Raw genomic sequence first — 24,619 nt, forward strand, 5'->3', positions numbered from 1 at the left:
GTTGAGGAGGTTGATGAGGAAAGAGACATCTAGGAGTAAAAACCGTCTTGTCAGGTCTCTGCAGACTTCCTTTATAACATAGTAATACTCCTAATACTAATACTGCTAAGGTATTGCCTTAGTGCTGGCAGGCAATAGAAATGCAGGTGGCACCATGCAAGATATCATAGATGACTTCTGGGAATGGCGGTGGGAGCACTAGGAAAAGGAGAGAGGGACAATTGGCAAGGGGACGGTAGGGCCATTCTGTGTGAGGAGGGTTGTCTGCATTGGGCCTTCCACAAAGAAAGATGTTAAAACATCAACTGTAAAATGAGGGAGTTTTCCCTGATTTGCTGGAGCAGGGACTAGCAAGGTCTCTGCTCCACGTGTTTTTGTGCGTCTGGCTTCTCGTGGGCTCGGTGCCGCTGCCAGCAGAGCCCAAAAGATGCCAGTGGCGGCTTGGGAAGGTGGCAGTAGGAGGTTCGTCCTCCCAGCCATCAGGGAGGCTTCACTGGGCTCGCTGGCCTCGCTACAAGTAAAAGCCTTGGAAGAGGCCCTGAAGAGCCTGGAGAACGAGAGGTTCCTCAAAGAGCCAACTCCACGTGGAAGCAGGAGCCCAGTGGACACAGCGGGCACCTCCTACACCCTGAATCTGCTGCCCCGGGAATGCCAAGAAAGCCAGGGATATTTTGAGGAATCTTTGGGATTGCTTTCCAGAAGCAAACACCAGAACTTCTCCAGGATTCCCAGGCACTGCTTAATGGGCTTCCAGTCCTTCCTATTCTCACAGCCTCCTCTGCTGTGGTTCACACACCGCTGTGCTAACATGAGTCTGGACTATCTCAGCACATAATTATTTATCCTTCAATAAAACAAAGAAAACCATGTCTGAATCTGACATCTCTGCAACCTGCCAAGTGGGGCCTTGTGTTTTCAGTACTGAAAACCAAGCCTGACTCGCTGCATGTTTTCTGTTACCATGGTTTATGTCCAAATGCAGGGATTTAATTTTGTCCGTCATCAAACCATGGCTTCCATATGACACCAATACATTCATTCCCTCTGCCTGCTGTTCTGACAGACGACAGAATAGAATTAAACATTCCAACTCCAGGCTTAAAAGCAAGCGCTTATGTTGCTTAGGTTTTGGAGATCAAGGGGCAGATCTTCAGTGGGTATAAATTGTCTTGAGCAGAGCTGTGATAATTCTCACCATTTACCGCTGCTGAGGTATTTATTGCACAATACAACTCGGAGAAGATGATAGAATAGTGCTGATAAATACCACAGGCTGTCCTTGTCCTGCTCGGCGCCTCCGTGCTGGGAATGATTACTGCGTTTCCTGCTGGAACAGTTACTTACTGTCCATCCTCACTTACACCTCTGGAAGCCTTGCAGAGAGAAGCCCCTCCGCGTTTTCCTCTGCTCCATGCTGGCCAAGTGCAAGGTAGCAATAGCAGCAAGGAAAAAGCCAGTCCCAAACTCGAGACTGGCAATGGAGAAATGACCAGCTCCTCCTCCAAGCACAGTCTGGGGTTTTCGGAGGAAACGGAATTATGTGCACATCTTGCTGTGAAATTTAAGCTCTGGGTCTTGAAAGAAGAGGTTTGTTTCACAGCTTTGCACTCTGGAAGGGCAGCGTGTTCGCTGGGGTCGTTTACATCATCCCTTCGGGGAACTTTTGGGATGAAGTCAGTGCGGGAGCAGGGCCTTCTCATGACCTCCGTCTTGATGAGCCACCCGCAGCACGATCCTGGGCTGCCTGGTTTCCAAATGCTCGTGAGCAGCAGCGTTTTCCTGCCTCTCTGTCCATAGTGCTCCAGCAATATGTTGGAAATGCAGAATCGCATCTGAGTGTTATAAGAGCGGAGCTAAAAAATCCCAGTGGGTAGGAAGAGCAGATATGTTCTTCTCAGGAAAAAAACAGTCCAAGAGGATGATAATGAGAATCCAGCTGGGCCTGCGAGCCAACACTGTTCCTGGATTTAGCCTAGAACTTTGGCAGTCTGCAAAGTGCTTGGGATTCTGCCCTGGCTGCAGCGTCCTAGGGCTGGCTGTGGTCAGGATTTGCTAGGTGTGGCAGGGCTGCTGCTGCCCATGCCAGTAGTCTTGAGGAGGGGAAGGGAAACCTGCTGAGTCTTAGGCAGGAAACCCATTTGTATTAATTAAAAGCAAATGCTGCATGTTGGCTCTTGGGTTCCAAGGCAGATGTTTGTCAGAACGGCCAAGAGATGGGTCATCTGCAAGCGAAAGCTAAGAATAATAAGAACAATGTTTCTCGTTGTTTTGTGTTTCCTCAGGTCAAAGGCGGGTGTCACTCAGTGTTGGAAAATGTCATAGAGTGAAACAGTGGCTCTCTTCAGTTCTCTCCCCAGCTGGACAAGTGTATGAAGGGCCCTAGCACCGTGGTAGATCCCCTCTTCAGAAGGGGGTTAGAACAAAGTAAGTTGTTGAGACCCAGGGAGTTTGGCACCCAAATTTGAGATGCCTTTTTCCCATAATGGCCTTTAATAATTCATCCATGGTGTTCAGTACCAGCTAAGTCCTCATTCTTCACTCTGCACATGGAAAGCAGCTCCTGGGAGGCTCTCGCTGTCATCGGGGCTGCAGGAACGTAAATACAGGCAGAGCCAAATTCACTGTGGGCACAAGTGCACCTAATCCATAACCTTCAACCAGATGTACCTGCTCGCTATTGAAGCCAACACGGCCTGCTTATTTCCTCTTGTACCACTATATATAACATCCCTATAGAAACATACTTTGAGCCTGTTCTAGTATTTATATACAGTGTGGTATATACTATAAAAATATCTATGGGTTCAACTGCCAGCACATAAATCAGCAGAGTAAGAGAAAGATATGGATTTACACTGCCTGCAGTTCTGACTTTATAAATGGGTCAGTATGAGCCAGTTCCCTGCGTGGCACTTCCCAGGCAAACAGCAGCTCTCTCTGCAGACAGGAAACGCCACGAGTTGAGGGTGGACCTCAAAATGGTCCTACCGGAGCTTACACAATCAGCTACCTTGTGTGGGAGTGTAAGTATAATAAAAAATATATATATGCTGACAGTTAGACTTCACTTTGCAGAAAAAGCGAAATGCAGTTCCCTCCCTCTACCAAATTTGAGTAAATTTATTTCACATTTAAAGAATTCTGTCCATACTTTGTATTCAAATCTGCTTATAAATAGTGTAATTGAGAGACATGTTTAAAAGGAAAAAAAATGTATGCTTTACTTATCTTGGGATGCATCCATGTCAGTGTCTTCATGTGTGTGGATGTTCAGATGTTTTGCATATTTGAAGATCTGCATGCAAGAGAAAAAACCTCTCATTTGTGTGAATACACATTTATGTGCATATATAGCAATGTTTGGGTATGTAAACACACATTATGCACAACAACTTACCATATTCCTGTCTCCCTCTAAATGGCGCATCTCTCCAAGGAGCAAATCCTCTGTGCTGCGGAAGGAGCTCCCCAAGCATGAGGGAATTAGTTTGGATTCGCATTGAAAAGCAGAACCCTCTGCACCTGTAATGGCAATTCCGTATTTATGCAACACCTCTTCCTCCCAGGCTGTCCCCCACAGCAGCCTCTGTCCCTCTCCGGCAATGCTCCCTCCCCTGCATCCTCTGATCTTTGCCCTCTTTTCCTTCAAATTAAATTTTGGCTTTTTCCAGCCTCTGCTAGAGTGACAAGCCAGTGCCAGAACTGTCTTTTAATACACAAAAGCATAAATAATGCCATCCATCAGAGCTGTCACTCAGAAAGATAGATTGCTACTTGTCCAGGCGCGGGGATGACACAAAAGTGAAAGTTAGAAACTGTCTCTTTTCTTTGCTTTCCTTCTTTCTCTCTCTCTTTTTTTTTTTTTATTTTTTTTTTTTATTTGCCGGACTGCTTGATTCTGATTAATGGTGCTGTCAGGGAGGGATTCCACTTGCCCGGATAATGAGTCAGGAATGTATTCCCTGTCACAAACACAGCAGATGTCAGGGGCAGAAGGGCCCGGGAATGCCAGAAACAATATACAGTTTCTTCCTAGTCCCCTGACAGGCCAATATGCTGCACAAGGTCTAATTTATGTAGACAAAATGCAGGCAAGGGGCTGTAGCAGCAGCGCGACTGTGCCGGGAAGTCGGAGCTGCAGCGCGGCAGCGGAGCGGTAATGAACGCCAGCAGTGGGACTCAATAGCACTGCATCAAATGGCCCTAACAAGAATGGCCCAGGACCACTTTGACTCCATTAAAGTGCACTTTACATCATTATAGAGAGAAATCAAACAGGGCAGAGGGCTTCTGTTTCTTTTAATGGCTCGATTAGGTTATTCACTGGCTGGGGGCTGCAGCTGTCACAGCCCTGCAGCAGCGGCTGGGAGAGGGACAACGTGGGCGTCGCGGAGCTCTCCACGCAGAGGGGATCCACCGGTGCTGCCGCACTCGCCAGTCCTGGTAGGGGAATTTCAAGGGGGGTGTGTTGAGATGCTTTGTTGTCAGCATGGGAGCACTGGAAAGGGGCTGGGTCCCTGCTGAAGACTGAGCACCTGTGGCTGTCTTGGCATGCCAGCAAGAGGAATCCACAGTGGCTCTAGAGGACAGGGACCTTCCTCACAGCGGAAAGAAACGCAAGCTTTTCAGCCACAAAGTGCTGATACGAGAAAACTAACTCACATCCTGGGGAACCAAGTTAACATTTTGATCTATGTGCAACTGCACTGGTCTGCATCGAGTTACTCAAGAAGAGAGCTGTCCTGGTGCGGCCGCTTTGACTTTCCTGGGGTGTAAAGGGAGTTCTCGGCCCGCCTTTACTGGAATCAAGATGGTGATTCCATATTTACCAAACAAGTTCAAGCAAAACCACCCGTAGGTTTTGTGAGGCTCAGAGTAGGTAAATTCATCTCTGAATGTGCACCTGAAAGTGGATCCTCCCCAAATGCTTGCAGCCCTTGCCCTCACCAGTAAATGTGTTTGGTCTCTCTACAGATGATGCCCTCTTGCTCTCCAGACTGTTGGAGTGATGTGGCTAACAAGAGAGATTGCTTCCCAAGCTGCCTGCGTGAATACGGCATTGTCCACAGCACGGGTGAGTTTGCATTGCAAAGATATTTCTTCCAAATTGATAAGGCTGTTGCTTTTTCCCCTAAAGCTCAACATGTTTTTATTTAAAATTGCTTTATTCCTGCTCAGACTGTTCCTAATCAGAACCAGCACCTACCAGCCCCAAAATAAGGGAAATAAAATTAAACATTGCAATTGCTTTGGTTTTACAAGCCTGAGGCCTGGTGAGGCTTACTTCAGGAGAGGGGAGGGGAAAAAACGGGCCTTGTTTTTGTTAGTTTTGCTTGTATTACACTGATCAAAGCAGCACATTGTTAGGGAAGCACAAGTGTGGCTGTAGGAAAGTAGCACATTAAAACAGTGGTGATTGACATCAGATTGCAGGAGAGACTGCTCAGAGGGAACACAGAGCACAGAGCTGGGGACAGGGCAGGTCCTCAGATGCTACTGGGCCTGAGCAGGAGAGGAGGAGAGGGAGCTTCTTTGATGCCCTGGGTTGAATAGGGAACAAGCTGGGAGTCAGCAAAGCAGCGAGCGACAGAGCAAAAACGCATCTACCCAACGTGGCTTGAGCCAAGCTTCACTTTCATTGCTCCTTTCTACCATTTGCATGGTTTTTACTCCTCCTTAAGTGCAACTTCCCCCCTCTGTCCTTCACTTCTTGTAATTCCAAGAGAGCTGAGTGTGCCATCCTGCCTGGGCTGAGCTCCCAGTACCTTCTGCCTGCTCTGCTCCCCGCACACCTGCAATGCTCTGGAGCAGGTTTGGCACAGACACGGTAAGTGTCGGCCTGAGCTCTGCTCCCTCCGCACGTCCCAATCCCACCCGCGGCTGGAGCTGCCCCTCCTGCACCAGGCCACCCCCAACCCAGGGACAGAGCCCGGGCAGCGAGGAGCAAAGAGCCAGGGCAGCACAGGGCACAGGCCGCCCTCGGTGCCTCCTGCACGTCAGCATTAGCAGGCAGCAGCTGAACGTTAAATTATTTGAGCTGTCACCTGCTGAACTTTGCAGAAAGTTGCAGCCCGAAAGATTTATGCTTGGTGGAGCCAGCGCAGCATTTTGTGTAACCTGAGTCCTTGCAGGACCAGGTCAAAACCTGGTCAGCGTTCAGTCATCCCCCTGACTTCCCATCCACGGAGCCCCATGAGAGGATATTGGATTTCAAACATGCTCTATGTGTTGTCTTTAAAAGACATAATACAAATAAGTGACACCCCAGGACCAGGCGTCGGTATCAGGGGGCAAGGGAGGAAAAGGGAGCAGAGCACATCTGATCAAAGATGCCCCTGGCCGCTCTGCTGGGGCACGTCCCTCAGGAGGTAGGCTGAAAAGACCAATTTTCACAGATCTCAGCACCAGGAAATAGGCATTTCATCATGAGTTGAGTCATGGAAAGGAGGATTCGGCCAGGCTGCTGCTAAGGCAGAGACAAATGTAATTTATTACCCTGAGGCCTGCTGAGACTTGGGGAACTCACGAGGAACATGCAGCATTAAGGAGGCCTGGCCCCCTAGGAGGCTTTTTGGAGAGTGACTAATGGAGATGGGATATTTTCAACCATTTGAGCACATTCAGTCCTTTCACACATTTGTGTCATAAAATAAACAGCATGTAGGTACTGGGGGGAAGGTTTGCATTGCTGTTGAGGAGCTGACCGGGAGTTGGGGACACCTGGGCACCTCACAGCTCTTTGAGGTGGCTCACGCCTCTCCCAAGGTCCCATGATCTGCTCCAGTGTCGGTTCTCCATCTCCAAAGGTGCTGCTGACAGCCCCGAGCACCCAGCGCCGGAAAATAGGGGCAATCGCATGGGCGTGGGCAGCAGGAAGGCGGCGGAGACTCCTGCTCCTCTTGAGGAGCTGTTGCGGATGCACGTAGACGCTCACAACAGCTGGGGACGGGGTGCAACCTATTCCCTGCTATCTGCAACGGTGCTTCTAGGACACAGTTTTATGGAAGCCACCCACCCTGCGAGTTCTTGGGTTGCATCCCACAGCTGGGAACGGATTTTGGGTAGGCAGGGCGATGAGGTGACATCTAGGTGCCTCTATGGGGGATGCTACACGGTCTGTAGGAGAGACTTGTTAAGCCACTAGCATAGCCGAGTCCCCTGTGCTTCCCAAGATTTGTTAATTTTGGGGAAAAGCATTGAGAATTTCCAAGCGAATAGGAGCCCTTTACTGCCGTGAGAGGTACTGTGTTTTTTTTGTGTCAGCGGTGATTAACTGATAGTACTAAATACTGAAGCCCACCACTTCCATATGTGCAAGCGTGTGTGTGTAGCAAGGCCAGGCAAATGACTAATGCAAACCTGAAGAGAGACAGCAGAGCATATTGTAAAGATCAACCCTATTTCAGCTTATGTTCAAATCGGAAATGCCAGAGATTGTTTCATAGTCTTCTGCAATGTTCATTATAAAAGTCCCCAGATGGCAGATGGCTATTAGCTCACTGTGACCTATATAAATGTCAAATGTAAAGCTATTGCCCCAGTGAAAATCTCAAAATAAATAACAACAGGAGGGATGCTGTTCTGCTGCCACCAGGATTTATGGATTATGAATTCATGCTAATTCATCCCAAAGCCAGCAGAGGAATGAGTCTTGTCCTTTTGGAGGGAGTCACTTAACACCTGCTTGCAGATGAATTCGAGTCCCACAGGCCGGATTCTTCCCCTCATCCCTTCTCGATGGGAGCTTCTCCGGGTAAGTAAGAAAGAAAGAAAATTGCAGAGAATTTCTTAAAGTTGCTCCCAAATAACTGGTTGCTGCCCTCAAAATTGCTTCATGCACCCAAATTACGATGCTTTTTAATATATTGCCTGGTGAAAACACAACTTGGCCAGCTCTAGAAATATTTCACCCCCATAGAAGGCATTTTGCTAAACAAAACATCTAAGTGGCTGTCATATTAATGTTTTTGATAAGGAGGTGACCGTATAGTGATACCATGCAGTGAGTGATTCGGCTTGCTAAAAAATGAGAAGGAAGAGTCGAAATGTGGGTCACTTTTATCAGTGCTGGAGCAGCTTCGCCCATATTTTTTCTGCAAACTTGAGATTTCACTCTTGAGCTGTCCCAATAATAAATACTCCCAGGAAGCATAAACTGACTTTCATTTCTTGGAACGCTGATTTACGCCTGCTGAAAACTTGTGGGCCTCTGAAGCTGAGAATCCCTCTTCAAAAATAAACCCCGTGTCATACTTGGAGTTGCACTGCTGTCCCCTGATGATATCCGAATGGAGAAATGGAGTATATCATATATAGGGAATATGTCATATGCGAGGGAACACTGATTAGATTGTGGTAACCTCCTCTGTAAGCCAAATGAATCTGTAGAAAACTGTGCAGTAAATCCAGGGCTTGGAAGCTGTCACGTAGTTAATGACCACAACTCCAAAAATGTGTATTAAGCCTGACTTTAAAGTGCCAGCGCTAAATACGTCACGTATTAAGTGCAGCTCTGGCTGATGTAAATTAGAAGTAATGTAACCAAAATAGAACTGTCCCGTAGTCGTGATCAGCACCATTGGGAGCAGGAGTGCAGCCAAAAGGAAGGGTCCGACTCAAGATGTTGCCCAGTTGAAATTCAGGACCAGAGATAATTGTGTTTATTGCCCTTACTCTTCAGCACAGCAAAGGACGTATTAGAGGGAAAATATTCTCTGTGTGTGGCTTATAGGGGCAAATGTTGCTGAGATACACTTTTATCTCTTGGTGGGCTGGGAGTTTTCTATGAAAACTCCTCATGAGGAAGTGTACGGGTCCACTTCCAATTTGATCCACATCCGTTGCTCCACAGCCTTAGATCACTGGGCTCCTGAAATTGCACTTGAAAATTAATTTCCCACAAAGGTTCTGGTGACAGCTGACAGGTGACAGATTGCCGAGTTGCTTGTACATGTATTGTTTGTGCCCTAATGTGAAATGGAGGTCTTTGAACAACATCCTTTTGTTTGCTTTTCTTTTATTAAGCTTGCAATTCCCCAATGACAACAATCCAAACCGGTGGCTAGTGCTGTGCAAAGACACCCGAGCTAATGTTGAGGTGACAACTCCAGCACCAGAATTGCTTGTCCCCAAGCAGATTAACAGGGCAAATAACCCCAGGATCCTTCCCCTGTCTCCATAGAGCTCTGGAGCCCGGAGCCAGCACCCTGCCTGCCCTCGCTGCTGACGTCCCGAGATGCAGGACAAGGTTTGGGAGAAGCTGCCATCCCCAAAGGGTTGGGAGGTGAAACACCAACAGCCTTTCTGCTTTGCAGCGTGGTCAGGGTAGAGTTAACCTGCCCAGAGCACAAACAGGGGCCACTTTCCTTTCTCATTCCTTGGCGTGCCTGTTTCTTGCTTCCCTGAGTATTTGCATGACCATAAATCCAGAGCTCTGGAGGATATTTTCAGCCAAAGCCTACATGTGCAGGATACCATAATGTAAACTGCATATTTTGTGAGAAGTTGTTAAATGGAACCAGCAGATGATAATGTGCCCAGCGTTGCTGCTAACATCACTTGATTTCCTCTCATCGTAGGTAAAACAAGACCTCTTCCCAATCAATTCTAACTTTCTGACAGGCCTATAAATTCAAAGAAGGTGAAGAATGGTTTTTGGCTACCAGACCTCCACTGGAGACCCAGGAACTGGCCCCCATTTCCGAGGGAGGCTCCGCTTCTGAGCAGGCTCAGGGCTGTGTCTGAGCACGAATGGGCTCCCTTTGCTGCTTCCCATTTCTGCCTTCTGCCTTGCAGGCCGTGACACGTGGAGGAAAAAGTTTGGCACAATCCAGGGCATCTGCAGCCTTTCCCTTCCCACTCCTCCTCCAGTTCCCCATTTTTGTGTGGATTTTTGGAGAGTGCAACTTGTGTGAAGATGTGCAGCTGTTAGGGCCAGGCCATGCATACAGCAAACCCTTTCTCCAGGCACCCTCCTGGTCAGCGTCAACAGCGACAGCAGAAAGGGAGAGAAAAATGGCCCAAGCGGGTGCTTTATTGCACGGGGGGAATGCAGGGTTCTCTGAACTGAGACCGCTTTGCTCACCGCCCCATCCCATGCTTTTCCTGCCTCCGTGTGGATGACAGCACAAGGAGCTCCGCAGCGAGGATCAGGAGGAGGTGGACAGGAAACAGGCACCTCTCCCTGTCAAAATATTTGGAGTTGGTTACGTATTGGGAAAATAATTTGGATGCTTCTCGTGTAAATCCCAGTGGACACTGTTATACCCTTTCACAGAAAATGCTATGTTTAAGGAGAGAAAATGGCTGGTATTTTATTTTATTTTATTTTATTTTATTTTATTTTATTTTATTTTATTTTATTTTATTTTATTTTATTTTATTTTATTTTATTTTATTTCCCTTTATTCTATTTTCCACTGTTGACAAAGATAAATTTTAAATGGATTATGTTGTTAGTATGAGTACTGATGGGCTTTGTCCTGGCTTGTTTGAAAATCTAATTGTATATGTTGTATATCATGTAGACCAAAATTACTGGGAGAATTTCTTAGGAAGAAACCAATGAGTGCCATAAAACTCTTGGAAAATGATTTCAGTGATAAAAACTCATACAGAGGAGAAAAAAATCCTCAGTAGTTCTTGTTGATCAGTCTTGGTGCAGAATTTCAGCCTAAAAATATCAGATTTTCTCTATGGTAGCCATTAACACAGCTATTACTGTTGATTTTTACCTACCCTCTAGTTCCAAGCTTGAAAGTATTCAGTTTTGCTTCCTGTGTCAGTGACCTCAAGCACTCGACTGTGCAGCGTCGATGAAATTCAGCCCTCAACATCAACTCCGGAGTTGGCCAACTGGTCCTCTTCTTTGTCCTTTAGCCAGTGAGAGATGCTGTAAGTTCTCTTTTTTCCCCTAAAAAGCACCAAATCGGGGTAGTTTATCTAAATATTATTAATTTCTAGAGGTGTAACGCTGAGTTGTAATCACACACATTGAAAGAGTGTTTCAGAGTTTACGTTCGGTTTTGACTTTAAGGTTTTGCATTAGTGCAACCCTATGCTTGTGGAGGCTTCTTAGTTTCTTGACTCTTCTCCTATTGAGTTTCTGGATTTTTTTTTCTTTTTTTTTTCTTTTTTGCTGAAGCATCTGATGCAGGCCACTGTGAAAGGCAGGATATTGGGTTCGTTGTATGTCGTATATGATCCATCCTGGAATTTCTTTAATTTCCCTGTTGATTTTAGAGAGGAGCTATTTTTTAACTGTGTTTATAGCTGCAAATTACAATTGTGCGTTTTCATTTTGAAGCTCACCTGCTGGAGATCTATTTACCCGTTATTTACCTGCCAAGTCTCCTGCCAAATCGAGAATTTTCCCCTGCAAGATTCCAGGGTCTTGCAAGCACCTCAGGCCGAAGGAAAAAGCTTCGCTGCTTGAGGTGTCTGAGATGTCACTAACCGCTGCTGAGAAGAGGCAGAACCCTAAATTCAAGGCCAGCACTGTAAGTAAAACAGAGCTAGTATTAGACCTTCCCTCCAGTTTCTACTGCCTTGATGTTAATTTTGTTTCATTTCCTTTGTCATTTCTGGCTTTAAGACTTAATCTTTATACTTATTATATTTGGGTTTTGTTTGTCACAAACACTTCAGAATTACACTTTAGGTGGGTCAAATATTGTCTGGAGAGCTAAAGGAATTTCCCCTTCCAATCACTGCAAGACAATTACATTAAATCCCCGGAGCTGGGAGTGCTCTTGCTGCACGCTCTATGTGCGCAGTCATGAGAGCTCAGCCTAACCAGCCTGATACATCAGCTTGAGATGCACTTTTTCACTAAAACACAGTTTTTACCACCCTTACCTGCAGGGCACCCGTGCACAGGATGCATGAGCCCCTTCTGGCAAAGCTTAGGGGGCTTCACCTGGTATTTCCAGCACTAGGAGCAGCTGAGGGGTGTTCTAGGAAGTCTGTTCTCTGCACGGAACTGATCTGTAGGATAAAATAGTCCTCAGCATGACCACGTCTGATATAACCTCTGCTGAATGTAGTTTCCTAAGGGCTTTGCCAGTTCAGATCCTCACTTCCTCATGGAATAGTTTCCAAACTGCCCCTTCTATAGGACAGGTGCTAGAGGGGTCTGCAGCCCTCCTGCTTGCAGGGTTTGGTCCTTGTGGAGGCAGGATGGGGCCCTGAAGAACCCTATAAAATATTCCTATATCCATCCTCTTTATCTTACTAAGGAGAAGATTAGTTATGAGGATTTTCTGTCACGTCCTGCAGATTTTCCCACAAGGGCAGGTGGGGAATGGCCTAACACATACTCCGATCTTCTGAAAATAAATTACTTGCTGGAAATGGAACTTTTTGGAAAAAGCACAAGTTGGCTCCTCCGCTTTCCCAGGAAGGGTGCGATTCCCGGGATCGCGAGGCTCTTGTGGGTGAGAAACATTCCCGCTCTCCTCCTCTCTCCCGGCATGGGCCCTCTTCCTCACACACTGCCAGTTCCCTGTGATTGAAATTTGAAAGCATGTAGCTGTTAATCTGGGAGTGATTAAAGAGCCTCATTTCTTGGAAGAGTCAGTACTCATCATCTGCCGTGCTGAATGAGCCTCTAACATCCCCTGATCCCATTATATTGTGATTAATTGTGCCAGTTTAAGTCAATAATTCATTTGTTAAAAATAGGCCTGCAAAGTATCATTTGTCTCAGGGGAGATATCAGAATAAAAAAAAAAAATTCATTTGATACTTCTCATTAAATTAGTGTTGGGAGTTCTATTGAAGGGTTCTGTTCATGAAACATTTATTGCAGGCTTATTTGATAAGAAGTTGTATTTGTCTAAAATTATGTCTGCTAACAGATGTAACGGCCTGCATTTTCCCATAGTTAATGAAAGTATAAAGAGCCTAAATAAGAGCGTGACTAGGGAGGAAAGGCTGCGTTGACAATACAGGAGATTTCCGAAAATGTGTCGCACGGAGCGGCCGGGAGCAACGTCCTCGTCCTTCCCTGCGCGAGGCGGCTGTGCCCCAGAGCCTCCACCGTGGGAACGGTTATAAAGGCGGTGCTCGTATTCCCTGAGCCTTGAAAAACGTTTTGGCTCTGAGCGCTTCAGGAAGGAACACGTAGGGAAGAGTAGCTGGTGCGCTCGTGGTGATGGCCGTGAGTGACGGAGACGGCCGGCGGCGGCCTCTGGGACGGGCTGCGGGTCGGAGGCTCCTCAAGCCGCGCGAGACGTCCCTCGGTGCCCGATGGCCCGTGCGGACCCTGTGGGAAGCCAGGCCAGGTCCCTGAGAGGCCTTGCAGTCTAATTCAGCCCAGTGGCTCGTGCAGCTGAAGGCAGAGGCACTCTCGGTTGCTCTGAGCTGTTCCCGTCGTGTTTATTAGGACAGGACCAAGTGGCGCAGGGCGAAAGCCGGCCCCGCAGCCTCCAGCCACCTTCTAGTTTAGTTCCCTGTGCAGGTTATGGTGCTGGGGCTGGAAACCCAACCGAGACCAACGCCAGGGTCTGTTGCAAAATACATCAAGGACCTACAGACCACGGGTTTCCCTTCAAAACTGGACTCTGTGCTTTCTGCTGGTGCCTTTGAGACGTTTTCTAGCTCCTGCATCAGGTTACGCGGTGACGGGCCCCTCGGCCGTGCCGCCCAGCGCACAGTCCCCCTGTTTTTCATGACCCCTCTTGTCTCCCAGCAGGTTCTCTGAGCACAATGTGCTTGGCCAAAGAGACATCCCCGCTGCAGGAGGGTGCGTGAAACACCCCTTGGGTGTCTGGGTGACGAGTTTTTTGCCTCCGTGTGACGCGGAGGGAGCGTGAGCGGGAGTGTCAGCTGCAATAGGAAGCCCAGAGCAGAGCTCACACCTACCACACGCTCGCTGCTCTGGGCAGAACGTTGTCCATATTGCCCTAGTTATAACAGGGCTGCACATTTACCAGCCTGGCCTTCAGTGCCCTCGTGCTGCTGTGGACGGGCTCTCTGGAGAGCCTGCTGGAACTGGCCTGTGCTTAGCCCGGGAACTCCCATCAAGGGCAATTTCCATTCAGCCAAGCTGGGAGGAAGTCTCCCTGTAAAAACAGTGCAGGTTGTGCTACCCCTCTGACAGATGACTTAAGGGAGGCAAGTACGTGCTGTCATTTTCTTACACTTTGGCAACATTTTGTGTAGCTTCTTCTGTCAATAAAATCTCATTTGAATTGACCTGAATTGACAGATATCTATCGACTTTCGCAAGAGATGAATCCAGTCAATAAGCTCTCGTACCTCGGGGCATAAGCCAGTCGCTAACTTGGGGAAGGTTACAAAGAAATATCCTTGATGTGTTGATTATTCCATAAAATTGTCCACTAGGAGGATTTATGGACTTTTGGTCGCTCACAAATACAATGTACAGGACTGTAGGGACCATTAACTTGTTCTAATCCAACAGTCCTGAGGTTCTTCAGCTCTGAGTCCTCTTGCAAAAAGCGCAGTAGAAAGATGAGTATTGGTGGCATTTAAAAGCTCAGAAAGAGCAACAGTTCTGTTGCTGAATCTTAATCTGCATCCTAGAACCTGAGACATCCAGTTTACAGGATCCTTTGCAGGGCTTTGCAGCAGTGCTCTTGCAGAGATCCTCTTTGATTGGGGCCGTGCAAGCTGCTCTTTCCTTCTAATGGGCAAGCCACACTTGTCATCTCAGCATCCCTGCGGCTGCCAGGGACGGGACTTTGGCCATTAGCTCTGAGGACAGAGTTTGGCCACAGTTTCTGTGATTCATTTTCCCTTAGTTTTGAAGCAAGGCTGCATTCGTTAAAAGCAATAGCAATACTAATAGAGCACTTTTGCTTTCTTGGCCTTATCAACCTTCTAATTTATATAATGAGTCTCAGCCACGAGCCTATAAGATGAAGAAGCTCTATAACAACTTGGGAATGAGTGTGGGAATGAGCTGCTTCCCAGAAGCTTGAGCTCAAGGCCTAAAATTCTCTGCCCTCATGTTTCATGGCTTTAAAAATAAAGCAGAACTAGGTATTGGTCTCCCTGAGGTTGTTCTCACTAATGTCAGCTGAAGGCAGACGGGTAAATAAGAGTCCTCGCGTGCCTGTTGGCAGCTGTGGCTTGTTAAAGCCTGTCCCCTGCTTAAATGCCTGGGAGTTAAGGTCTTAGGAGCCTCTTGCCATGACTGTGGGCCCTGCCCACTTTGAAATTCAGTCTTGAGGCATGTGGGAGGGAAATATTATCTTTGTTCTGCTGTTATTTTCTGATTCAAAGTTCAAATAGAAGAGGGAAAGGTCATCGTTTTCATTCATCAGCGATTTATGTGGAAAGTGTGTTTGTTTTTCATTTAAATAGCAGGGGAAGGTGTGTTCCAGCTGGGCCAGGAATAAAACCGTTGTGCGGATCCCAGCAGAGTCTGCATTAACACACCAGCAAAGCCAGACTAAGCCTGTCCTGCCTTTGGTGCCGGCGCCGTGTTTATCCAACTCACACGTTTCACTGGCTGTAGGAGCACCAGGAGCTCAGGTTTATGGCCCATCCTCGGTTTTGCACCCAGGAGCACCTGAGGGTTTAGGTGCCGTGTTCCTGCGGGCAGTGGTGCGAAATATGGAGCTTCGGTCCTTCCCTTTGCTTAAAACATCCCTGGGATCTGAAATACTGGAGCTCTCCCCTGTCCAGATAGTGGGGTTGCCTGCAGAGCTGTCGCCAAGAGCAGCTCCAGGTGTGCGATGCAAAGGAAACTTGGGGGCTCAGAGCTTCCAGAGACCATGCAACGTGTCAAGAGGCCCTCGGCAAGAAGTGAAATCTGCCAGGCTGCTTCTCAGCCTCCTCGGGAGACTTTTGCTCAAGGTATTTGTGATGACAAGCTTGAAGTTGGGGTAATGTCGCCCATTCCCCGCCGGCATCAGATAGGAACAACTCCTGCTCGCGGCCCTGGGCTGTTTGCTGGAGGTCAGGAGCTGTCACCGCTCTCCCGCTATGTCATCCCCTGTCCCTGTGTTCCCAGCCGTCAGGAGGCCGCCTGTCAGCAGGGAGCATAAAACAGATTGTGACACAGGGCAGTGATTTTTTTTAACAATCCTATTATGAAAGACAGAGTGCTCCCATTTCCTCTGCAGCTTTTATCAAGACTTAAATTGCTGCCAAGGGAGGGGGGGGGGGAAAGCTCATTGCTTTTTTTATTTTATTTTTTATTTTTTTAAGAAAAGATTTTGCTTAGTTACTAAATTCCTTCCTAAGTCTCCTCAAAGCAGAGATCCAACAGTATCCCTATTAAATTATATAGAGCGAGTCCAGTCCTTGGCTGTCAGCGGGACCCATCAGTCCTAATTTATCGCCCCAGGAAACACAGTACAATTATGGTAATAAATAATAATAGGATTCAGTACATGACAACATGAATGATGGAGCCTCTCAGAACTCATTTACATTGCTTTGTGTTGCAATCACCCTGCTTCTAATGTAATGCCAAGCAAATGAGCCTTTTTGAATATTGTGCAATCTATTGCAAGTCAACTGGCACAAAACTCACTCAATAAATCATGTTCAAACACATGCCTCTAATGACAGGTAAATCAACAATGAAGTAATTGCATTTAATGTATTGAAATACTGGACAAAAACAGTGACCTCAAAGTGACTTTTTGTAGAAGATTTGATATAGTTACAGTGGCAAATGGGTCTTTTTTTATCAGGCACTTCTTGCTCAGATGCACATGTGAGAACTAATGATACTATTTCCTTCAGGCGCGGTGATTTACGGCTGCAGCAGAGGAAGTTCAGGTGTGTCCGTGGGTAGTGGTGGGCTTTGGAGCTGTCGCTTTCCATCGACTGCATCCAGCTGCCTCCTGGCTTCCACCTTCCATTTGTTTCAGAAGGAAGAGAAAAAAGAAGGGTTGGCCAAGGGCTGCCTTGCAGGGACGAGGCTCCTCTGGTGCCTCTTATCAACCTGTTGGGGGGTTTCTCCTCTGGGAATCATGGCACAGGAAAGCTTTGGAAAGCATTTGAAGGCTAAGGAAGAAATGGCCCTGCGGATTCTGGCTCCGACTTTGGTCCTTTACCCTTCTCTTGAAGGGAACTTGGCAAGTGGCAAAGGTCTCCTTGGATCCTTCAGGCAGCAGAAGGGTTTTACGTATCCTCAGGCTTGACTGTCTTTGCTGATAGCTCCCATATGATAGAAACTGATTAGCAAAATGTCTAGAATTGGGACAAAAGAACTATTAACTGAAGAAAAGAACGAGAAATTCCTTCAATTTTAGAAAATTGTTACCAGTTGTACTTACCATCTAGTTCGTTCCTCTGAAATAGGGATGTCAGGAGGCAAGCGCCTGCTTTTCCTGGACACAAGGCTTCGTTCCCTTGGTCCCTCCAAGCTGGGCTTGTGCTTTGGTTTCCTCAGTTAAGACTTGTGTTAGGCTCAGGAGCGTGGCAGGTATTTGACCCTGGGCTTTCTGCAGAGCTCGTCTCAAGGTGCAAATGCGTCGCCTGTGGGAGCGTGATGGCCTGCGGGGACTCTTCCTAGGTTAGACTGTGCTCTGGAATCGGAGCTAAGGTTTCAGAGTAAACTTATGTAATTGATGACCTAATTTTCTTGATATTTCTAAGGGTTACCATGAAAAAAATTGCGCTTTTTGGGCATACCCACATGAGTAGCAGCCCAGATGAAGCAGCTGGCTGCAGGCTGCACTCGGTGCCTCTGAAGTGCTGCGGGATCAAGGCTTGACTCATGGCTTGGTTTCCGAGCTTGCGCTGGAACCTCGGTGGCAGGAAAGGGGCTCCCTCCCCTTGGCGCGGCTGCCCGGAGCCCCTCCTCAGGCTCTGGCTGTGAAAAGAGCCCGGCTCAGGCAGCTTGATTAATGACTGGGGGTCAGCGCGCGGCCCCTTTCCCACTGCAGCGCTGCGCGGCGTGCGCGGCCCAGCTGGAAGCCAACAAGGGTCTCAAGGCGAGCAATAAAGAGCCCCAACAATCGGCAGGCGAAAACAGGCCGGGCCAAGACAAAAGGGAGGAAATGCCGCTCGGCCAAGAGTTGTTCCTAGCCCTCCCTGCTGCATTAACCCTTCTGGAAAGGGAACAGCTGGAGGCTCCGGCACGGCCTTGGGAACGCGGATCCAGGACAGGCTGGGCAAACGGGCGGGTTTTGAGACAGGGAAGTGTGGCGGAAGACTGGAAAGGAGCCCTGGAAGAGGGAAATTCCTCTTATTCAGGAGTCGTTCGTTGTTTCCCACTGTGGAGGGCAAGTCTGTGGAAAACAAGCTGGGTTTGAGATGGAGCGAGGGAATAAAGGAAAACTGAATGGACACAGGTAGAAATTCCTTACGGACCTAAGGAAGGGAAAATCTAATTCCCTTTGTTTTCTTCTTTGCGCACTTTCATCCCATCACTAACCAGCTGTAACCCATTGCCCCATTCTTCCTCAGCGAAACAACCCTAGAAATCCCTCTTCCATCGGATCATAGTTTCCTCTCCCTATTTTCTTGCCCATTACTCATCCCATCACCCAGCGTTCCCCCTGCCAGGCTGGGTACCCGCAGTCCTGGTAGACACATCCCGGTATCCAGAGCCCCGGCATAAGGAGAGCGCGAGGTCGGGCTCCAAGCACAGGTCAAGATGCAGCCAAGTCACCTCCCCAGGAAGTTGGGTTGCTGGGATCCCGGGATTGTTTATTATGCTCTCAACTTTAATTAGCTGTAAGTAACATCATGTCAGTGTTCTGCCACAAATGTTAAAGCTGTCAAGGCAGTTTTACTGAGTCTGGCAGCTTAAATCAGAAACAAGAAAGTCAACACGTCAATAATGGATCTAGACATGATGGATATATTAAAGGGAAAACCTGAAAAGTTCTGGACTTCATTATACTGACTCCAGCGTGGAAAATAGATGCCAGAGAAATCTGCAGCTCGTTGGAAAAGCCCCTTGGAGATCTTGCTCTCTGGGAGGGGGCACGTCTCCTGCCCCCCGGCCTTTGGCTCACAGCGTATACTTTTCAGAGCAAGTTAAAGAAAAGGGCAAGGGTGGAAATTCCGGTTCACGTTTTACAAATCTATCCACAGAGGTGGAGAGCAGGGTGCACCTATGGCCGGGGAGGCTGTGCCCCGTTGAACGGGGGCTGCTGTGGCCCCGCCGCGCGCGTGCTCTGCACCTCGGTATCACACCGTTCTGTGCACTCAGTATCACGCAGTTCTTTGCACTCGGTATCACACCGTTCTGTGCATGGAGGGTTTCTGCAGCGCCCCACGACACTGCGCAGCCGAGAGCTGCTGGTTCATGCAGGCCGCTGCCACGGGGCCCAGCCAGGCCTCCAGGAAGAGGCTCCATGCTGAGGCCGGGGACTTTTGGCACGTTGTTTTTGCCCAAGCTTTTTGCCTGTCCTCCTCATCCTGCTGCCTCGGTGCCCTTCGCGCAGGGGACCCCTCAGCTGTACGTGGGAGAGCAAGAACCAGCTTCCTATGTGTTTCATTAGTTAACAGTTGTTTATTTTCTGACATGGCCCATTCTAAGTGTATTTTGGCTTGTGTCTTATACATATGTCCATTAAAATTAAGCAGATTTGCCATGGCCTGACAATGTTAAGGCTGCTCTGAAAACGTAAGCAGATGTTGGAGGAGCTCTCCGGGTGTGGGTTAACCACAGCAAAGCGCGTGCGCCTTGAGGGCCTCTTCTCCCCGTACCTGGGGGGAAAGGTCCACATGCCTTTAGTGGGGCTGTCAGCAGAGCAGCAGAGAATATCTTATTTTTCACCAGCAAGGTAGTGGTTGGTTGAGTGTTTGTTTTAAAAGCTGGAGACGCAGAAGTTCTGCAGAGGACTCCAGGAACCCAAAGTGCTGAGCAGGGCTGAGCCAGCCTCCCAGTTCAGCAGGATGCGCACCCAGCTGCCAAATCTTGCATGTCCGGATGCCATTCCGGATCGAAGAAACTACGGGAAGGCCAATGCACCAAGCGAGACCTGTTGATGCTGTCAGCCCTGCTCACAGCTCCCGCAGGCAGCGCTGAGGCCAGCAGCACACGTCTGCCTGTGCCCTGTCACCGCTTCATTTGCTTTTGATCAACCTTCTGTTAAGGGTTGGCTCATTTGGTCCGGTTCCAAACTGGTGACCACCGCGATTTAGCGTTCCGGGGCTGGTTATAAAGCACCCTACTGCCCATTCCCATTTCTTGCTTTGGTCATTTTTCAAACATTTTACACTTCAGAATCTCTTTTGCTTTTCTTGCTGTCAGCAACACCCTGTGCTGTTGTTCTGCGGGTGTGTTTCTGTTTTCATTCCCTGCGTTTGGTTTGTGATTTGGTCTGAACCTTCTTCTTTTTCCTCTTTTCCAGCAGTTGATTCCAGCACATTGCTGCAGGCGTGTGCACACACTGCCATTTAGATCCCAAGGGAGAAGGATTCAGGACCCCTGCAGCATCATCATGCCTCCTTCCCACTAGCAAAGGCTGTCTCCAACCAGCAGCCTCCTTGGAGAGCAATTCCGGTGTTTCCAGGGCTGCCACGGTGAGTCCTGCTGCAGGTTTGCTCCTTGTCATCTTGTCTGCCGTCTCCGTTGGCCACTCTGGGCCTCAAGCACTTGGCCTGAAAGACCTTCGTGGCAGCAGCTGAGTGGTAAAAGTGACTTTGCAGCTGCCTTTCCTGGTGTTCACCAGGGCACAGAGGCCATTGTGGAATCTAGAATTTGGCCCCTTTGCTCGAGCTTTCCGCCTCTTCCACATTTTGCTCTCCCAGATGTTCCTGGTCATTTCCAGGTTGTAATAAATAATAGTAAATCACCTGATTCCATCAGGACTGGCTGTTTCCTGCCACCACTTGGATTAGAGGGTTATTTTTCTCCCAGATTTTCCAACTGCTGGTCAAGGGAAGCTGTCATATGGGGCCTGTTGGTTAATAATAAGCCCTACCACATTTCCTCCCTGGGAAAGTAACATCTCCACATCTGCTTTTGGGTGGAAACATCTGTTCCATCCAAGCCTTGTCTGTCTTGAGAAGAGACAGGCATTCTGGGAGAACGTTCCAGCTGGGCGGGTTTTTCTCTTTTTTTTTTTTATTTTTGCACCCAGAAATCTTCCTGACGCGGCTGCGCGCCAAGCAGCCCGCAGCCCCCCTGCGCTTGCCAGGCATTTTTCTCTCCTGCGAAACTGCGAGCAGCCCAAGGAGAATCGGGAACGCTGCAGCAGGCTGGAGAGCTGGGGTTTTCCTTAGGCATGCAGATATCCCCCTTGCCGGTGGCCGTGGCCTGCTGAGGGCTCGAATCCCTCCAGGAAAAGGACCGGGCTGCTTGGCGTGCGCAGAGCCCTGGCCCCGACGTGAGCAACGTCGGAGCTCCGTGCAGGGCAAACCCGCCACGAGTGACAGCGACGGGGCAGCAGCGCCCTATCCGTCCTGCCCCTCAACTATCCGTCCTGCCCCTTGTCTGTCCACCGTGCCCCTCAACTCTCCATCCTGCCCCTCAGCTATCCGTCGTGCCCCTTGTCTGCCCATCCTGCCCCTCAACTGTCCATCCTACCCCCGACTGTCTGTCTTGTCCCTCGTCTGTCCGTCCTGCCCTCTTATTGTCCATCTTCTCTCCCAACTGTCCATCCTTCCTCTTGACCGATGCGTGAGCCAGAGTGATGCCAGAGGACACGAGGCAGGAGCCTTGAGTGCCCTTATCCCAGCTGGAATGGGCACACGGAGCTCAGGGCAAGCGAGCAGCCAGCCGGGAACACGTGCGGTGAATCGGAGGCTCCCTGTGCTGGGCGCGCGGGTGCTCTCGGTGCCGCACAAACATTTGCTCCTTGTCGCTCGAGGGGAAGAGCAGAGTGGGTGTCGGAGCAGCAGCGCTTGACGGTGACAGCGCCCGGGGGTTCAGGCAGGGACTGCAGGCACAGAGCGACAGGGGCGAGAACCACGGCGCGGTGCCTGCGCCGGAGCTCGGCCTTGTAGTTGTTTTCTTTGCGACCACTGCCCACTCCTAAAAAGCAGCTCAAGGCCTCGCGCTTACCCCTCGGCGCAGCCTTGGCTGCCTGGAGCATTGCCAGATCCCTGTGGATGTGGCAGGCCCTGCGTTCGCTGGAAGAAATGTCCCCGTCCCCCAGGACCTAGTTGGATATGAGAGTCAGCAGGAGCACTGCTGGAGTTTGGATTTTCGTTTGTCACCGTTTTTATTTCCATTAGTTTGCCTTGCACAAAGGTTTCCGGGTGGCAGACTGTGCGGAGAGGGAAGAGCAGAAATTGGGCCGGACCAGCAGCTCTGCCACATCCCTCATATCCATAGTTTCCGTATCCAGCCCAGCTGTCTCTTGCCGGGGTCCCGCTGGCAGAAATCCACCCTGGGAGCAGGGAAGCGCTGCCGTGCAGGCGACCGCCAAGTGCTGCCTGTGGCGTGGAGGGAGGCAGGGAGGCCCCGCCGGCGAGCCCAGCCTGCGCCGTGCTCTGCAGCCCTGCAGACACGCGAGGCCGGTGTGCCTGAGGATAAGGACATTCCCGCGGGAAGGGTGGGACGGAGGGGCTGCCGGGCTGCTGCTGGAGGGCTCGCTGCCCAGGCCGCCCGCATCGCTACCCGTGGCGGTGTCTTCAGCCCCTAGTTGAGCCCCAGCACCCCGCTCATGCCGGTCATTAGCGGGTGCAGGAAAGCGCCGACATCATCCCCGCAAGCAGCTGGATGCAGAGGGGTCTCCAAAGGCAAGGGACCGACCTCCACCTTGGGTACTGCCGACTCGGTGGAATTTTTCCTCTTCCCTCCGCCTCTCCCTCCCTCTCCCGTTTCTTTCTGCAGTGTCCTGACCTTGCGAGGCCTTGGGCTCCCCCCTATCCATCTCCCGGCGCACAGTCTCTCCTGTGAACTCATGCTGGGAGATTAATTGCCACTATCGCCCCTAATCCATCACACTTCCCAAAGATTGTTTTGACATCTAGTTAATTTTTGGCTGATGATTTATCAAATTCTTATTACCGTGCTCTGAAGGGGCTCATTTATTGTGTTGATTCATGGTAATGATAAAGGGGAACCTTTTTGAATTTTAACTACATTCCCTCATGTTCTTCCCAGCACAGCTGAAGAGGAAAAAGAGAAAAAAAAATATAGCCAGGGACTCTTAATTCTTAGACTAAAAAGGGGGAAAAAAATCTATCCTCCATTATTTGTTTGAGAGCCAACAGTCCTAAAAGAGGTTAATATGGATTAAGACATATTTTTAGAGTTCTGGTCTGGACTGTGTTTCAAGAGCATCCCCCCAAGGCTCTTTAAAACATTTATTGCCCTGTAATATTACCTAAATGTCTACTACCATTTTATTCAAATAGAAGTTAATGCTAAATGATGTCAGTCATGTACCAGTGGAAATGTAAAACATGTCTCTCTGCCAGTCCATATGGCAATTCCAGCTTTTAAAAGCACACAGAGAATTTTCTGCAGCCCTTTATGTCATTCCCCCATCTTTGTTCCCACCTATTTTTAATTTGCTGTGCAGCTTTTAATAAGCCCAGCTGGTAAAGGAAACACAGAGTAAATGTCTACTTTCTTTCCAGGCGTCTTCAGGAGTCAGAGCCCGCGTGTGCCGGGGAGCAGCGGAGCAGGACATGGATGAGGATGGAGAGGATGCTCCAACCACTGAGCCAACAGCCATTCCCACTGCCTAGAAAGGGAACATCATCCCGCGTGTCCCGGCCTGAGCACCATCTGTTGGGAACGTAAGGATGTTCCGTGCATAGAGCGGCTTGCCGAGCGTGCGGCTCCCGTGTGGCTGCAGGCAGTGATTTATGCTCTGTGTGCTCCAGTCTCCCACTTGTGAGAAGGGATAATAATCTCCTTTTATCCATCTGTCTTCACTATTAAGCTTGCAGGTTCTTTGGGGTGGAGACAGCCTCTTCTTCCCCATACACATCCCCTGGCTGACAACACCTCTGGGCACTACTCCAGGATAATAAAACCAGGCAAAGAGATAAGGAAAGGAGAATCAAAATAGTGGAGGGAAAAGCAAATGGCTCCTTTTTATCAGTCCAGTTTTCAGCTTTAGCAGATCATTTTATTTAACCTTTAGGAACCCTCCAGGATTCATTGCCAAAGCACTGAATTCATCACAGGAGAACTGGGAGCATCCAGCAAAGCTGGAGGAGAAGGAAGGAGGGGAGATGGCCAAGGCTGCTTAGAGCAGGTGCCGGCTCCTGCCATCGATCTCCTCAGGTTGTTTTGGCCCTGCCCAAAGAGCCGTGTGCTCCTTCCCTCCTCTTCCTCCTCCTTCGCAGCGCACAGAGCCAACCCCAGTGCTGCTCCCGCTTGGGTGGCAAGGCTGAGATTTGCACCCCTGGGACCTCATGCACTGAGGAGCAACTAAAACAGGATCAAGTCAGGAAAAGAGCCCAGAACCTGCAGCAGGGTGCAAGTTCACACAAGACACTCATTCATTTGCATCACGCCCTCTCCGTATTTTTCCCTCCCTTATTCCCTCTTACTCTCCTCCCTCCTCTCCCCCTTCCTCCCTCCCGCTCATCCTCCGCGCCTCTCATTTTCCATCCCTTGAAATGAGGTCACCCTGAGTGACTGAAGGACGCGGGGAGCGGGAGAGGTCACGCATTAGCACTGCTCTAACTGCGCCGCTGCTGCGAGCAGGCAGGTCATCCATCACGGCCTCCACTACTCCATTAGGCCCGCGTGAAATATGCCCTGCTCCGCGCC

At 49.3% G+C, this 24,619-nt stretch overlaps 2 long non-coding RNA genes across 2 annotated transcripts; both read left to right on the top strand.

Moving 5' to 3' along the window:
• Positions 1–2,328: 2,328 nt before the first annotated feature.
• On the top strand, positions 2,329–5,013 carry LOC112951035. Its single transcript, XR_003250126.1, has 2 exons — positions 2,329–2,424; positions 4,975–5,013. It is a non-coding gene; the product is annotated as an uncharacterized LOC112951035 (long non-coding RNA).
• A 5,775-nt stretch (positions 5,014–10,788) lies between these two features.
• On the top strand, positions 10,789–23,518 carry LOC112951110. Its single transcript, XR_003250137.1, has 4 exons — positions 10,789–10,893; positions 11,306–11,498; positions 20,292–20,463; positions 23,473–23,518. It is a non-coding gene; the product is annotated as an uncharacterized LOC112951110 (long non-coding RNA).
• Positions 23,519–24,619: the final 1,101 nt, after the last annotated feature.

This window comes from Nothoprocta perdicaria, unplaced genomic scaffold (assembly GCF_003342845.1).
Source record: "Nothoprocta perdicaria isolate Ctin4 unplaced genomic scaffold, notPer1 scaffold_103, whole genome shotgun sequence".
Taxonomy (NCBI): domain Eukaryota; kingdom Metazoa; phylum Chordata; class Aves; order Tinamiformes; family Tinamidae; genus Nothoprocta; species Nothoprocta perdicaria.